Consider the following 18554-nt stretch of genomic DNA (forward strand, 5'->3'; position numbering starts at 1 on the left):
ATGATAGACCCCCAGGATGATTTGAAATGCAATAATGAAGTGACTGTGAAATATTTGGTTGGGATGAGCCAGCAGCTGAGAAATCAACAAAGAAATCTAAAGCTTGTGATTCCTGACCTACCGAACAGTAATTGTCATGACATTGAGCCTGGGGATTATGTGATGATTCGAAATTTCTTACGCTCAGGTTGCCTCATAGACAGGTGGGAAGGACCATACCAAGTCTTGTTAACCAGCACGACAGCATTGAAGGTCGCCGAAAGAGAGACTTGGGTCCACTCGTCCCACTGCAAAAAGGTCGCTGACTCTGAGAGAACTCATGACAAAGAGCAGGGTGTAGAGAACCTTGTATCACTAGAGTGCTTGTTCCGGGAAAGTTGAGAGACAGGACTGTTGAAAGGCACCTGAGCATGGAGAGCAACAAGATCTAGGACGGTTGTCGCACCATTTTCTTTTTTCACCCCCCCCCCCCTGCATTTTCCTTTCTTTTTCTTCTCCTTATTTTCCTTCTTTCCCCTAACGAAATGGATCTATCACAAGAGACTGCGTTTCGGGTTCTGCTAGTAATTCTGTTTTTGATCAGGACAATTTGTTTTGGTGAGGGTCCCAGCGAGGTTGAGCAGGGATCTGGAATGGGTTCTGATGGCGAGTACGAATTTGTAGGATCTCAGGAGCAGCACATCACTCGAGTAAAGGCTCGTATCAGTAAGCGCTCTGGTAGTCATGGAGCTTGTAGGCACTGTGAAGGGTTATTGTCTGTCGAATATTGTATTTGTAGATACTGCGAGAATATAGTCGAGGATGGGTGCATCCAAAGATGTCAGTCCAACCTTAATATCAACATGGACCGCCATCCGTTAAGTGATTACCACTCACTAGTGGGTAAGGTCTTAAATCAGACAGAATGCTGGGTGTGCTCACAGGTACCTCAAGGTCAGAGTAAGTTAGGATTAGTACCATACCCTTTAGCAATAGATGAGGTACTCAAATTACGGGGTGGGAGACTGGTGGACAAGAAATTCAATATCTCCAGGCCCCCTAGCTTGAAGCTCCACCAGTATCATGTAGACAGGTTCTTATTGTGTTTTAATATTTCCAATTACCGAAAACCAGGAAATTGGGAAGTGATGTGGAATAACCAGACAATGACCTTCTCACACAGAGCTGATAAGATACCTATCGACTCTGAACTTGTACGCCAGATAGCCAACAGTGGGAGGTATTTTCGGTATAGGTATACACTTGGTAGCAAGACCATGTTGGTTGGAAAAGTATCATCAGGGTATTGTGCCCATATCATCCAGCCCGATACTTGTACTGAGCAAATGAGAGAAGTAGGGATTGGTTTCTTTACATGGAAAGTTTGCAATATGGTGATGTTACATTTTGTCCCCTATGTTCTCCCAGATGATGCCTAATTCATATGTGGGAGGAAAGCGTACAAGTGACTTGCTCCGAGCTCTGAGGGATTGTGTTATATTGGGAGAGTACTACCGGAGGTCATGACAATAACCCACGATAAAATGAAAGACGTTCACCGCAGTGCTCAGACTACTTATACTCATACTCACTATGAACACATCATCAAGCGACACCTCATAGATAGGGCAGAGCATGCAGCCTCTGATTTGATCCACGAATCCACCGGGATTCAGTTCCTTCTCGCATTAGACATCACCCGTACTGCCAGAGGAACTATAACTTATAGGTATATCTATGCGCTAGCGAACTTGATAGATAATATCACTGAGATGTATGATGACACCTTCAGGTATACGGGAAGGGAGTTACAAGCCTACAAAAAGGAACTGATCCAGTACAGGATGGTCCTTAATTATGTTACAGCCGTGACAGGTGGGTACTGTGTTACTCTGGCAACTCAATATGGTGTGAAGTGCTGTACATATATTACGAACAGCACTGGCGACCCCACGGAGATCATCGATCAGAAGATGGATGAGATCTTGCAGTTGAAGTGGGAGTTTAGGAGGATGCACAACCTTACCTTAGCGACTGTGGGTAATGAACTGACCGGCTGGGTCTCATGGTTGAACCCACACAAATGGTTCTCAGGGTTAGGAGAGTGGGCACAGAATGTTATTATGAGTGTGGGGGAGTTTCTCCTTTGTATCCTAGGAATCATCATAATTATTGGTTTGATATTTAGGTGTGTTCAAATTCTAACGTGGCGCAAGCGCAGCACAAATTTGATGAGTCTAAAGAGTGAGGGCGCTGTTACAGCAGCAGATTTAATTTATGATCCATCCATAGAGACAGCGTTATGATAAGGATTGCAAATGAATATCATGGCCTGTTTCTTTCACCCATTTTTCTTTGTCTCCCCCTCTGCCCAGATACATCCAACTGGAAAAGACAACAGCCCTACCCAAAGTGTTTATGTGAATGTATTTTTATATATGTGTCTTATCTTCATCTATGCTCACCTCCAGTTAATAGCACACATAGTCAAAAGGTGATATCCACATATACTAGCACTCAGATATGTTCCCCCTCCATGAATCATCAACTAACTGTGCACCCCATTTGTTGGAACAAGAAGCCGAAAAGAGCTCGGTATTGTTTGTTGGCCCATTTACAGACCCTTAATACGGGATGAGAAGGATTTAATGTATACTTTGCAATACCTCAAAGCTTATTTAGAACATATACGGCACGATGATACATGCCCCTCAGACATTGATTCATACATACATGCTTTTTACTATCCCACTAGGCTATACATTTCCCACCTACAACTCTTCCCGATCATCCAAGCTTCTGTATATAATGTATAGATATTTTTCTGTTTATTGATTAGTTAGTGGCAGTTATTGGTGACTGCCAAAGGGTGGATTGTCGAAGTCGGAAAATATTACAGTACACACATCACGTACAAACACCACATAGATGGCCTCCGTGCACGTACTTATTCGGCCATGCGTGCACATATTCGCAAATTGCGTATGATCGCTCACGCGGTCGTGCGTGTTAGCGCGTGGTATGAGTAATTACGGAGGCATTTGTACTCGCATGGAAAAGCCACAAAGACATAGCATATATTTAATCCATATATTGCATAAATCACCCACTGTCTGCTCATCCTTCTAATAACATGAAGATGGTTCACACATAAATTATCCTCCCAGAAACTCAAATACAATGCACCAGATGGCCTTATTTACGCAAAGCTTTGAAATCCTATGAAGAAGGCAAATACCTTTGGTTACCCCCATTGTTCTAGAGTTGTCCAGTATCTGTTGAAAACAATAAATACTGGATTGTCATTGTCTTATCTGAAGACAGGACAAACAGAAAGACAATATCCAGGAACCTAGGTTGACTGAAGAGAAACTCAATTAGCAATAGCTAACAAATTACAAACCATTTAGAAATCTGAGGTAATAACATTCATAGTCTAAACTCTTGGAGATATATATATATATTTATATTTCCTAACAAATTGTAATAGCAGGAGTGTGTGTATGTGTATATGTGTGTATGTATATGTATATATATATATATATATTTATATATATATATGGATATATGTACATCTTGAGGATGGAAATAGATAATCATATCATGTGTGGGATCATTTTGTTCAGAGTCACATAAGCATTAATCTGGTGGGTATAAGAATATTGTCACATATTGCAATATTAAGTTATTAATAATACCAGATTAATGTATGATTAATGTGATGGGTTTAACTTGTTCATGAGGCGGGAACTCAGATGCAAACAACAGAAATCACATCTCTAGTCTAAGCCAACGCCCACCTCCTGAGCTGACCAATGATCCCCGGTGCACAGGATATTTTCAACCCCCGAACCAATGGAAGAAGAGCACACAGTGTCTATTGTATTATTTTTTGATCTATTGTATAAAAAGCCAGTTGCATGCCAGGTCACTATCTCAGACTCTGAAGGTCATCTCCCTTGATGACTGAGGACCGGCCGGGAAGCGCAGTCGAAACCAAAACGTATGTACCATTGACTGTAGCCATTTTTCTATTGTATTGTATTGTTGTTTATTGTAACCCCCCTTTCAGCAATTATATGTTGGTGTGTCGGAACCCAGCATCTTAAATACAATCTGGTGTCGTGTCTCTTTTCCCTGCTAAGGTTGTAAGTGTATTTCAGTCACACGTGTAGCTGCAAAGTGCTCACGGTGTGTCTTTGGGTGTGTACGCACTGCGTGTACTTTGTACGGCCAGCACGGCATTTGTACGCAAAGTGCATACATGGTACGGGGCTTTGTACGCTAACGGTGTAAAAACTACATAGGCTAAGGTTTGATTACAGCAGCCGCAGCAGCTCCATTTAAAGTGTATTGAATGTTTTTTTTAAGTGTTGCTTTTAGTCCTGTATGTAAATCGACGTTTACACCCTCAACTTTATTTTGATAAATGACACCAGAAATAAGCTATTACTATGCCTGATGCACTCTTCAGAGTCCTCTTTACCTATTACCTTTGTCCTCTTTACCTTTTATTATTTAACTTATCCCTTGATACTTTGCTTAGGATAATAGACTACTGGCCTACATTGCAGGATATATGAATTGGGGAAGTTAAAGTTAAAGTTAAAATCATGGCATTTGCAGATGTGTTCTTATTAATCTTTCCAACTCTAAATCTTCTTTACATACTCTGTTGGGGCTGCCTGAAAGAGTTGGGTCTGCCTCAGGCTTTTTTTTAAATTTTGATAAACCACTGGCCTTATACTTACAGTTAAAAGGGATTTATTAATCCAATGCGGGCAGCGCAACTACCACTTTAATGGGCTAAAGGACAACTTCCCTACTTGGGTATTATTCTTCCTAATACATGAATAACTTATATAAAACCAACATTTGGAAAGTCCTTACAGCACTTAATGCTGACCTGGGGGAGATGGGCCATCTTCAGTTATCTTATTTAGGTAGGGCAAGTCTTTGATGTATGGTTGATTTTCTGAAGCTTCTCTATCCCCTACAAGTGCTACCTGTTATTTTGTCCTGGAAAGACTTCATCAATATTGCTCACTTGTTCCGTGCATTTACTTGGAATAACAAACAAGTGCAAATAGGAATGATTAAGTTATATCAACCTAAACAAAATGGAGGTAATAATTTTCTGGCTGTTCTGACATACAACTACGCTGTGCTACTTTGTTATGTAAAAGACTGGTTGACAGCTAACCATATATATGCCAATACTACCTTGGAACAAAGTTTTCTACCTAGGATTTTTCCAGTGGCCATTTTGCATTTGGCATGTCGGGAAATACCACCTGAATTACTTGATAATGACCACAAGAAAAATTTGGTTGTTATAACAACATTGTTTTGGATTGTACAAATCCTATTCTATTCAGCTACAGATTGAGCTGCACTCATCTAGTGCGGCTCCATCGCAGGCGTGCACTCCCAGACTAGGCAATCCGGCACCTAGCCCTGCTACTGGAATGCACTGAGACACTCCCATTAAAATGAATGGGGCGCATGTGCATCTCGGATGTGCACGCCCCAGATGCAGCGATGGGCGCGCCTAGGCATGAGTGCCCAGGCACAGATGGAGCCACGATTAGCGTGGCCCCATCTATACCTTTTTTACAAAATCCAATTATTTAAAATGACACAGAAGCACACACTTTCACCATCTGGAAGTCATGGGGAGCCTTACACAGTAGGCCAACTTACTGCACCCAAATCCCATAAACAGTTATTTCATTCTGAAGCTTTGCGAAATTTCCTATTAAAGGTTCTTGTGGATTTTCTTTCCTTCAGGCCCAGTACTATGTCAGTAAAATTTCTAAACTGATTCCAATTAAGGATTGAGGCACCTTTCTGGATTTTTTTTTTGCTGAAATTTCCTTTATCTAGGAGAGCTTTCTCCTCTTACCACAAATTTCTCATAACCGCTGTGGAACACTCATCCCTCAAAACTGGTATGTCCCAATGGATAGAACAATTCGCCTCCTTATCTATGAAGGAACTTCTATATATGTTTTTGTTCTCAGTTACCACATTTCCTGTGGTCAAATATACTGAGATATCTTAATATATTTTATCAATATTCTCCTAACAAGGGTTTTTTAATGGGCAATCTGGATGACTCTATTTGTCCCAAATGTCTACATCCCTTGGCTGATCTTTACCATTGCTTATGAGTCTCCCGCTTTGTTAGGCGATTTTGGATGGAGGTTTGGTGTATTACTACTACCACCCACTTTGTAAACTATTCGCTGTTCATACCAGAAAGGGTGATTAATGGTCTTTTACCTTCAGGTACTCTGGCTCTTAGAGATGTTAGGAAGTTGTTATAGCAATTTGTTTGGCTGTTCAAAAAACAATTCTACAGCTCGGGATCCAGAGTTCCTTGCCAACCTTAGAAACATTTAAGGAGAAACTACTCTTAATTTTTCACATGGATTGGCTAGAAGCATCTCTCCAGAAAGAGACCCATACCAAAAAGTTTTTGCTACATGGGAGAGTTTCATAATGGTGCTTCCTACTTCTACCAATTTTATACAGAGATCCAATGCAATTAGAATCAGGATGTGACAGAACAATACATGTTATGTTAATAGTTTATAAAAAGCAGATTGCGTTCTGAAACATAATTGTATGTTTCTTTTACAGAAATCAAAATGACTTTAACCTATACAATCTTCAATTCATCATTTTATGTAAGTGAAGGATTAAAGTGTGCAATAACTCTCTTTTATTTGGTCACTGTCAGAAAGTACCAGCTTATTTTATAGTATGCTGAATTTGTAAAATACATTATAAGTGCAAAAAGATGATGATGCTAGCTTTAAATGGGTTCCTAGTCTTTTACATCTATTTTTGACAGCTGATTAAGGCTATTTTATGTGCTTAAAAAGAGTCTAGGAGAGATGTCCCCTGATCTCAGAACACCAAGCCACATATCTTTTTCAAAACAAAATTAGCTGAGCAAGATGTTGCCTTATTTTAAATCGTGATTGATGAGATTTTATACTTTAAATATGTTAGAAAATAATATTAGAAAAGCAAATGTCACCAATATTTTTTAAACATAAATAGCTCCTATGTGTAACGATACACTCATTTGATCTTGCTTTTAACTGTAAATCATACTGACCTTTCAAAAACTAATTAATTCTGAATCTCAGTCAAATAAAATAATTTCCTCTTCAATCTCTTGACTTGAAAAAAGTTTATCAAAAACAACAGCCATTTCACTAAGAATCAGAGGCTAAAATAAAATGAAATAAAGACAAATAAAAAAATAACCAAAGGAAACAACAACTATCATCGATCAACTTCTCTTTTCTTACTGCTTCAGTCAAGCCTGAGGCTTCTACTGCAGTCCAAGAGCAATTCCACAGAGAGTTTTAAGTCAAACACTCTGAATGACCATTGTATATCTACTGAAAAAGTTAAGTTAAATTCTTACTTCTCTGCTCCAGCTGTTATTTTGATATCCCGAGGCTTCAATGCTGCTTTAAGATACAGTATCCAGTAGAGAAAACATGAAAACACAGTACAACTTGCTCCCAGTTGTATTTTCTTACACTATGTTCTACTGTATGTTTCAGTAATTATTGTAGATTCAAAGAAAGAAGTAAACAAATCAATAATTATGAAAGTGATTTTATCTGGAGGTTCATTTTTTTCTCGTAAACAGTATGTGGTGACTTCCAAAGTCAAAACACAATTCTTTCTTTGTTGCTTTATCATTTAAGTACATGCACATATTTAATTCCCAAATCCTTACAATATTAGAGTTTTCCTATTATACTATACTGTAAACATTTGAGTGTGAATATTCCTTTATACAGTTTTTGTATTATTTATATTCAATTAGAAAATTCAAATTAAAAATATATTTTCTTCAAACAATTGTGAAAGAAATAAAAACCTTGTTCCAGCTATGGAACAGTAGTTATTTACAAATCGGAAACAAAAGACAAAAAAAAATTTGACTTGGCCAATTCCACTGCCACTCAGGATGTTGGATTTCACAGTGCAACAGCGCTGATTCTGCGCAGCTTTATACAAACAACAGAATTCATTTTTGTGTGAGCAGTTGTAGACAACTGAAGTACAAAAACAAATAATTCATTTTAAAAATACATCTTTGTTTATTTAACAGAAATTTTTTTATATAAAATTTCATCAATTAAAGTGCTCCTTAATCAGGGCTGTAACTAGGGTTGTGCGAGTGGTGCCATTACCTAGGTACAAGGTAGAAGGTGGTATTATTACTGCCCATGGCCTGTGGCATAACTACCATGGGTGCAAGTGGTGCAGCTACCATGGGGCCCGGGTTGCTTCCAGGGCTCACTGCTCCCCCTGCACCCTGTCATGGACTGCCTCCAAGGCCCACTGCTCTCCCTTCAACCTTACCTCGGCTGAAATCATCCCATACATACAGCGAGGGGCCCCCACACTGCAGCAAACTTTGCACCACCCTGTCCGGCTCCTGGCAGGAATACAGTGCAGTGCTGCAATTTGCAGGCATTTATGGGGTGGGACATAATGCTGTGAGGTGCCCGCCCGCTCAGAGACATGTGGCTATCAGATAGTGCTCACTCCAACTCCCTCTCTCTGTCTCCTCACTCTCTCCCTGACACTTTTTCTTGCTTCTCTCTCATTCTTTCCTAACACTGTCTCTCACCCTGACACTGTCTCCCTCTCTCTTCCCAACACTGCCTATATCTCTCCTTAACATGGCCTCCCACTCTCTCCCTGACACTGTCTCTCTCTTTCTCGCTTGCACTCTCTTACTTCTTTGTCTCTCTTTGATATTGTCTTTCTCTCCCTGACACTATCTCACTGACACATTTTCTCTCTCTCCCTGGCACTGTATCTCCCTCCCTGCCTTTTTGATACTGTCTCTCTCTCACTCTCTCCTTGACACTGTTTCTCTCTGCCCCTGAAACTTTCTCTCTCCCTCTCTCTCATTGACACTGTCTCTTTCCCACTCATTCTCTCTCTCTCATTGGCACTGTCTCCCTCCCTCCCTCTCTCCCTGCCTCTGTTTTTCCCTCCTTCATTGACACTGTCTCTCACTCACTCTCTTCTTGACACTGTCTCTCTCCGTCTCTCTCCCTGACACTATATCTACCTCTGACTTTCTCTGTAAGACCCTGTCTCCTGCTCTGTTTGACACTATCTCTGTCCCTGACTCTCTTTCTCAACCTCTTTCTCCCCTCTTTTTCTCTCATCCTCCCTCCCTGATACTCTCTTGATATCATTACTGCTCTCTCCCCTCCCTCTCTCCCATATGTCCTCTCTCACCTCTCATCCATTACTCTCTACCTGACACACTATCTCCTCTCTCTGAATTTGTCTTTCTCCATGAAATCCTCTCTCTCTTTCTCTCTCCCCTGACAACATCAGCAGGTGGGGGCAGACTTTCAAAATTTTGCCATGGGGCCCACCAAGGGGAGGAGCTTTCAAGGTTTTGACACAGGGCCCACAAAGTTCTATAGTATTTATTCATCTTCCCATGGCTTGGAGGATGCCTGTAGTGGGGCCAAGGAGCCTGGAGAGCTGCTGCATTTACCCGTATCCTAATTTGGACACTCTGGGCACTGTTCATCTTCCTGCTCTACCCCCTTGGAAAGACGTCATGATAACATATTGAGCGGAGCTGGCACAATGATATCATGTGTTCATAAGTAATCTGAACATCTAAAACATGCTACTATAAACCATATTAACACTTATTTAATCTTTCATTTATACTTAGGCCATTAAAACGAACAAACATTGCATAGCTCTCCTTTTACAGTCGTACACATAAAAAGACAATTAGCATTATTGCACACATGATTGTGAACAATTGTTTATCATTCTAAGTAAATGAACTAGTGCTCTAAGTTTTACATGATCTCCAGATTTGGAAACATCAAATTTTTAAACGTAGATATGTACATATCTAACAAGAATATCAAACTATTAATCTACATTTGAACTCAGTAAAAATACTTTAGATTACATTTATTATTGGGCTCTTTGGCTTTACAAACAGGAGGTATAGTCCAGAAGTAGTGTCAAAGACAATTGATACAGATGTGCCCAAATATTCCTACTGTACAGTATTCGCAAATCCCATTAAATTTCTTAATATGGCGTGCCACAGACTTTGCAACTCAGTCACACCACTCATTTCACCAGAGTTGTTATCCACAAAAATTGCATCCTATTCACTTCACTAATGCAATAAAAGTATCATAAACATGTACCTGGTATATGGACAATGGCATTTCATGTAGCTTCTTTATGTGACATATTGTGAGGTAAAAAAGCAAAAGACAGAGGTCTGATATTAGTGAGACATACAATTCCTCATGCCATACATCATTACGCTTAATATTTATATCAATTTATCAGCAACAATATACAAATGTTCATTTAAGGGAATATGTGCTGCTACTGTATAATGCATATAAGATGCAAAATCCAGGTAAAAGTACAAAATTATGTGAATCGCTGAAAGTGGTAGAGTATATAAATCACACCATGTGTTTCGTGCTATATGGTGTAAAAATGCTACAGGTAGGTGTTTGAGAACACATCTGTAGTTGCAAAGACATAGAAAGTTATAAAATAGAGGCTATAGCCATTTAAACTATCCAAGAGGTGCACAACCTCAAAAATTAAAGGGAGAGTCCAGTTGCAGACGGCAGGTTGACAAAAAAGTGTAAAGTATAACACAACCCACCCGAAAAGAACTGTAAAAATGTTAACAAGGCACCAATGACAGAAAGTAGGCAAACCAGAACCTACAGTACCTGCCAAATATATACTCTCAGTACTGTAATAGAAAATAGTGCAGAATGTCTAAATTCCAATGTCAGCAATTTATATTTTAGCATTAGTCACAGAGCTTCCAAAATTCAGGGAGAATCCCAAAGCATGTCAAGAAGAGCTTGTAATCATAATAAACTGTTACCATTCCACAATATGCATTAGTTGTTAATTTATGCCCTTACAAAACATGATACAGTATGCAGAAAATATTTGAAAAGGCTTTGCTCTAAAGTTTGCAGACACCCCTAAAAAGATACATCTAATTAGACTTAGAAAATGTCAAGTTATGTTAGACAGTAGCAACTACAAAATTTACAGCCTGTACAGATACTGTAAGTCCCTTCCTTGAGCTTACACTTTACACAAATACAATACCACATAAAACAATGGAAAGTCCAAAGTGCTGTTTCACTTTTATAAATACCCCCTTATATATGGTGAGTTATATAGTGGAAATCTACTGTCCTCAATAGACAATGTCTTCCTTGTTGTGTACACAATACATGGAAGAAAATAGAAAACAAAGGAATGGTGAGGGGCTGCAGTTTGTATCTCAGCTTTAGAAAGTGGAAACCCTCATAAACACTTACCAAAGGTAAGTTAATGATGTTCGCATAAAGGTATCTTTAGATGTTGGGGTAGTATGAACCTCAGCTGTCCACCAACCTCCTCATCACCCAGGGCAGGTGAACCTTACAAGAACCTTTTCATATGTTCTCAATTTAACAGATAACGTCCTCACCTGATGTTAGCAACAAGATAGGTAATCCACTCAAAAAAGTTATATAACAAAAATGTATTTGTTGTAACATACACCACTAATAAAACATAAGAACAATCATGAAACTAGTAAAGTAAAATATTCCCCTATTGTAGGGACTCACTCCTATAGCCACATATTAGGAATAAAAAAAATGCATGCTTGCAGGTCTTCTATCAGCATAGAGTCCTGAATATGGAAAAAGCACAATGTTATCCAGTCAGGTAAATAGGGGGGGTCACCTACAAAAAGCAAAACTCCACTGATGTTTTTCAGATAATAATCCTTTTTTCAAGTGTGGGGAAATATAGGCTCAGAGGACATATTTATACTCATGAGCTCTTAGTCACATGATCATAATCAACTACATTGCATAAACATAAAATACCTACAGTACCTAATACATAGTCCAAATCCTATTCTAATCATACTGTATCTAGACTCAAAAGACACCAACATACAATAAAAATCACATCACAAAATGATAATTTAAAATATAGTAAATCCTATTATTGCACTTTGATGATGTCATTGGGGCAGGGCTTATAGGTCAATTTTTCAAACACGTATTCTCCATAAAAAGGTATTTCCTGAGCATTAAGTGTAGTACACTGAGCGGGACTGCTCATGTACCCATTTATAGACAACATCAAAATAGTTGAAGTAAGTCCTGTTAGTCCAAATATATACTCGGTGGTTCACTTCTGGTCTTTGGAATGCTTGCTGGAAGTGAGAGATGAACCACAAAAGTCACTTCCAGGAAAGAGAACTTGTTGCATCTAATTTTAACCAGGACAGTTTCCTGATATCCAGTTGTCTTGGTGATGTTGTACCTTCAGAGTTCTTGACATGTCAGTTGTAAAGCGCATGTGTGGCCATCATGCTATGTATGTGTATGCACCAACTATTGGCGACATTTTATGTATTGTAGCCCAAAAGCTACAATTATTTGCAGCATAGCATATAGGTTGCAAATTTTGTGTAGTTTTGCCCATTTCCCATATGCTATCTGGGCCATGTTATGCTTTCCAGAGCTTGATACATTTGTCCATATTGAGGCCCCATAGAAACCTATGGAGACTGCTGTGCCGAGTGTCTGTAAGGTGCATATGTGGGATCCTAGTGATGAAGAAAATGACAGAAAATTGCAGTGTTCTGAGATTTTATTGTAAAATCATTTTTAAACATCCCACCCCAAAAAGTTATATGAGCAGTGTGAGATTTACTCACTTATATGAGAGTCATTGCCATTTTTGTGTTTTTTTTTTAGCTTGATATCTACATACAGTATATGTGCCACTTCTTAATATTTTGTGCACTGTTGAGTACAGTAGAATTAACAATGTAATTATTTTAAAAAGAGGAACTGTTTATAAATACAGTCATGCAGTGTAATATTAAAAATTCTGCCATTATACTGTAAGTTTTGAAAATATTATTTGCACATGATTAAATCCTTACAGTGTTCACATGGGACAATAATAATAAAATTATGGAATGTCTTAGCTTACAAATAAAATACAATAATACCTAATTAACATATTGTATTGAGTAAGCAAGCAGTACTTACCAAAGAACCTTAAATTAGGCATGTTTCTACAATATAGCATAAAGCTCCAAACTGTTTCCTTAACTCTGATTTAACATGATTATTACAGATGGCATGTCACACAGTTTTAAAATATTTTGAATACAAAGCTAAATGTTTTCTATATTGAGGCACATTTGAGATACGGTATAGGTACTATTTTTTAAAACTGAATGTAACGCCTATTAAAATGATATACTGTGGTCTTCAAATGTGTAAAAACACAAAGTTGTAAAGTTAATTTATTATTTCTCTATTTAACTAATAAACTGTATATACGGTCTTAAATACTTCAAATATATGTTTCTCTTGTTTATTATTTTTTTTTATGTTTCTACAAACATCTATTGTGTAAAGTGGTGTTCCTAACCTTGTAGTATTATGGTCTTATATAAATGCACTGTCTAAAGAGACCAGGACAATTACTGTACTGTACTCTCACAATGTTATATCATTTTCATTGCAAAATTTTCCAACCAGTAATCCCACAATTAAGGCACCTGGAAATGCTTAGGTTTCCTACAAAATGCAGGGATTGTGATTTTGTATTATGTTTCCAGGTATCCTATCCCTTTAAGACAAAATTGATATGCCAGCATATTTTGTTTGCAGTATCTACAAAGTCTGTTTTGTGCCACTGAATTAATATCTTGCACAGTTTATGGTTGTCTATCACCATCAGTACTAATAGAAGTAGTTCATTCAAGTGTAAAAATGAATCAATTGTTTCCATAAACATTTATTAAAGCTGTTTTCTTGAGGTTAATAGGTACTGTATACTCTCATGTAACATGCTAGTCTTATTATGTCATTTCTGACAAAGTTTCACCTCCTGCTTAGTTATGCAGAATTAATATATTATTAATGAGGAATAACTACAGTTTCCTTAATTCATATACTACAGTCAGTGCTATGTACAAGGTGAATTGATTGTTTGAAAGTCATTTTTATTATGTAGGTAAAAAAAATGTAATAATTTTCTCTGTCACAATTATAACTGTCAGAATAGTAATTAGAGCACTGTCTCAGCCACAATAGCAATCGGTAGAGTAATTTGTCTTTGCAGACAATAATGTTGCTAATAAGTCACAAAAAGAAACATATTATATAAGTAGATTATTTCTAATTACTTTCTAAAAGATCTGCTATTGTTACACCATTTAGCAATTATATTTGAGAGACTAAGAAATATGCCAGTACCAATGCAGCAATTAAAGCTCCTAGGGGGAAACAATAATAAGGACTGCTCTAATACACTCATATATATCTATTAAACTGATGGGGAAAATGTAGAAAAAGAACAGATTATAAAATAATGTTTCCATTCAGAATGTCTACAGTTTATAGGTCGACATCAATATGTCAAGCGGGACTAAAAGGCAGCAGAGAAATTGTCCACAGTAATAAGGTGGACTTGTTTAAATTGTCCGTAGCAAGGAAGGGTTTGATTCCGCACAGTGTATGTCTAGGTGGGATCACATTCATATGTTAGATATTCTTATAATCAACATATATTGATAAATCTTGTATTCTAGGAAGGTAGACTAGGTTGGTGGTGCTTCCAAGAGTCAAAAGGGCAATATGAGAATTACGGAGAGAATAAAGAAGGACTCTGATGTTGGGGCACTCTTACAAAATTTAGAATATCTTCCAACATTATAATTTTTATTAATATCAATTATTAACCATCACATAAAGCCAGTAAAACAATACACAATGTATACACACACACACACACACACACACACACACACACACACACACACACACACACACACACACACAGAATTAATTAACACAAAGTCATACCATCCTGCTTGGTGAATGTGTTTAATAAGAAAAAGAAAGATAAAAATGTCTAGAAAACCACCATATTCCATATGATATCTACTGTCCAGCCATGTACCCAAGGCAGTGAATGGGAGAGTACCAAAGGTGGAATGTAGTTCCAGATGAAGGAAGAATAAAGCTATTGAATCTGCTTTCACTAGGGTATTCCACAGTGACCCCTGTTGGTAGAGACCAGTGGAGGAGAGTCTGGGTATCCATTCAAGATGAGATTTGAAGCAAAGGTACTGTAAGTATTAGAGAGTAATGTGTTAATGATACAAATAATAAATGCAAAAAGCAGGAAAGTAATATATGCCTAGCACTTTGGACCAATAAGGGAATGTAACTACTGAGAGAAAAAATGTATCAGGACAAGAGTTTAGTATGTGAAAAAATGAAAGGAATAAATAAATAAATATATATATATATATATATATATATATATATATAATTATACATATTGTCACTCTGCTAAAGGCTAAAGGTTCAATTGGCTGGGGTGCCAGGCTTCTAGATGAATAGACAAATAGAAATGGATAGTCGGCACTCTACAGACTTTCAATAGAATCAACACAACCAACGGTTATGGTTCCAATGTTTCATGTATTTTCTCATTTTTTTCAAGGAATAAACAATAGCAAACATATTGACTCACCTATATAGTGTCACACCACAAGTGCTACAATGTGTGGTCTCATAAATATTTAAATAAAATATCTATAAACTCAAATCACAATGATTATAAAAAATTATGAAATCCCAAATGGTCATTAAGAACTCTAGGGGTCAAACTCCCCAACCTATGAATCCATCTGGAATCAGTTTGTAAAAGCCTGGCCCCCCCAGTCGCCACCCCGTAAGGATTCTGGCACATGATCTATCATCCTATAGCGTAAGGATACTAATGGGTGTTTAGCTTTAGCTGCTACCACTAGTAATGGCTGCTCTTATAGCTCTCCTGTGGGCTGTCATACGCTCTTTAAACATCCTTTCAGTTTTACCTATGTATGACAGCCCACAGGGGCATATCAATTGGTAAATTACATATTTGGAGTTGCTTGTAAGTCTATGGTGAATTGTTACCCATATAGGGGTGATGTAGTATTTTCTTTTAATTAGCCAACACCTCAGCCACCTACCTGGGTTGCTCCTAATGCCGCCCCAGCTGCTGTAGATCAAGATTGCTCTCCCGTCCGCTCAGTATAGTAGCAAATGGTCAGCGGTGTCTCATCTGCTGTGGCAAATAATCAGTGGTACCCCGTCTGTTCCATATAGCGGTGGATGGTCAGCAGTGGAACACTCCTATCTTCTCCCAGTGGTAAGGTCATCACCGCCCCGGGTGAGGGACAGCGCTGGTGGATGTATGGTGTGTCTCACTGCTGCAGATGGATCCCAGGAGGCTGATTAGTCATTTGCAGTCACAGGTGCAGAGTGATCTCTGCAGCCCACGGCACTGGTCTATTATAGGTGTAGATGGACTAAGATGCAGGTGATTGTAGTATCCGTCAATGCGTTCCGTCCCACAATGCACCGGGACTTCCTCTGAGTCACTCATTATGTGCTTGCGATGCCAACCTAGCCCCTGTCGTATAGTGAGAATCGGGGTTAGCCCGAATCTCACTGTGTGTATGCACCTTTAGTGATTAGTAACAAGAAATAAGTATAGAGACTTGTCCATCAAGCAGGCGGTTAGTGTATTTGGCAGCAAACACATAAACGGACTATTGTATATTACCCTTTAACCAGGAGTCGCTCCAAATCTAATTTTCCCGGCCACTGGTGTCAGTGTATACCAGCTGGTCAGTGTATACACTGCAGGTGGCCGCGGCACAGGCTAAGGGACAAATTTAGCGTGAATAAGTGCAACACAGTGTGCTACACAGCGGCACCCATGGAGCGCAGAGTTTTATCTGAGCACACTCGGAGCGGGGACGAGCTCTGTACGGCGGCTGTGATTGCCGACTACATACTGTGTACTGGCGGACATCCTTATAAAATCAGAGGAAAGCCCCTCCGTACAACTTGTCTTCTTCTAGATAAGGCTTTCACTTTGCTTAGTGACACCAGTGGCCGGGAAAATCAGATTTGGAATGACTCCTGGTTAAAGGGTGATATACAATAGACCATTTATGCTGTTTGCTGCCAATTACACTAACCGCCTGCTTGATGAACTTTATACAAGTCTCTAAACTTATTACACATTGCTAATCACTTAATCATGGTCATGATATATATGGAGGATTAACAACAAAATGACTGGAACCTAGGGGGTCATTCCGAGTAGATTGCTCGCTAGCTAGTTTTAGCAGCCATGCAAATGCTATGCCACCACCCACTGGGGAATGTATTTTAGCTTAGCAATGCATGTGCAGCCGAGCTCTACAAAAACAGTTTGTGCAGTTTCAGAGTAGCTCTGATCCTACCCAGCTTGCGATCACTTCAGCCTATTCGTGTCCGGATTTGACGTCATACACCCGCCCAGCGAATGCCCAGCCACGCCTGTGTTTTTTTAGACACTCCCTGAAAATGGTCAGTTGACACCCAGTAACGCCCCCTTCCTGTCAATCTTCTTGCGGCCACCAGTGCGAAGGAAAACTTTGCTAGAACCTGAGCACAACCACAAAGAGCTTTGTACCCGTACGTCGCGCGTGCGCATTGCAGGGCATACGCATGCACAGAAATGCCGTTCAACTCGGAATGACCCCCCTTGTTTCGAAACTAACTGCAGTTTTCACTATAACATTGGGCTACAAAGTAACATTGAAGTAAGAGACACATTGGGGGTAATTCAGATTGCATTGCTGCAGCCTCAGCGATATAAGTGTGAATAACTATGTGCAGTGCGCTCACATGGCGGGCGCACTGCGCATGTGCAGCCAGTGAAATGTGAAGGCATCTCACTGGTGCGATCGCCTCTACCTGATTGACAGGCAGAGGCGGTCGTGGGGCAGAAGGGGGTGTGCCAACAGCATTAGAACACCATTGGCAGGGCGTGGTCCGGACAATGGAGACTTGTCTGGATCATTGGGGAAGGCCGCGGCAGCTTTGTGACATCACATGCAGCTGCAGTGACCTGGGACACAGCAGTTGGCCCCCTGCCAGCTTGCAGGAGCTGCGCTAGCAGGGAGATTTTTGTCAGGTACAAAAGCATTGCCGCCGTGCAATGCTTTTGTACCTGTGTGTGTGTGTGTGGGGGGGGGGGGGATGGTAGGGCCTGACTTGCGGGACAGACTATACCTGTGCTGGGTGTCCTCCCGCATGTCAGAGAAACTGATCGTAGATGTGCTAAATTTAGCACATCTAGGATCAGGTCTGAATTACCCCCATTGTTTCAGCTGCTACTTGGAATCAAGTGCTATTGTGTATACCTGGAATAGGGAACTTCTAAAAGAATAATTGTACTGCATTGTTTTATGGGTATCATTGGGTGGTGATGTTTACTATTATTTGTTATTCATTATTTATTACCAGTTATTTTTATAGTGCACACATATTCCGCAGCGCTTTACAGAGAATATCTGGGCATTCACATCAGTCCCTGCCCCAGTGTAGTTTACAATCAATATTCCCTATCACACGTACATGCAC

The sequence above is a fragment of the Pseudophryne corroboree genome, chromosome 4 (genome assembly GCF_028390025.1).
Source record: "Pseudophryne corroboree isolate aPseCor3 chromosome 4, aPseCor3.hap2, whole genome shotgun sequence".
NCBI classification, from domain to species: Eukaryota; Metazoa; Chordata; class Amphibia; order Anura; family Myobatrachidae; genus Pseudophryne; species Pseudophryne corroboree.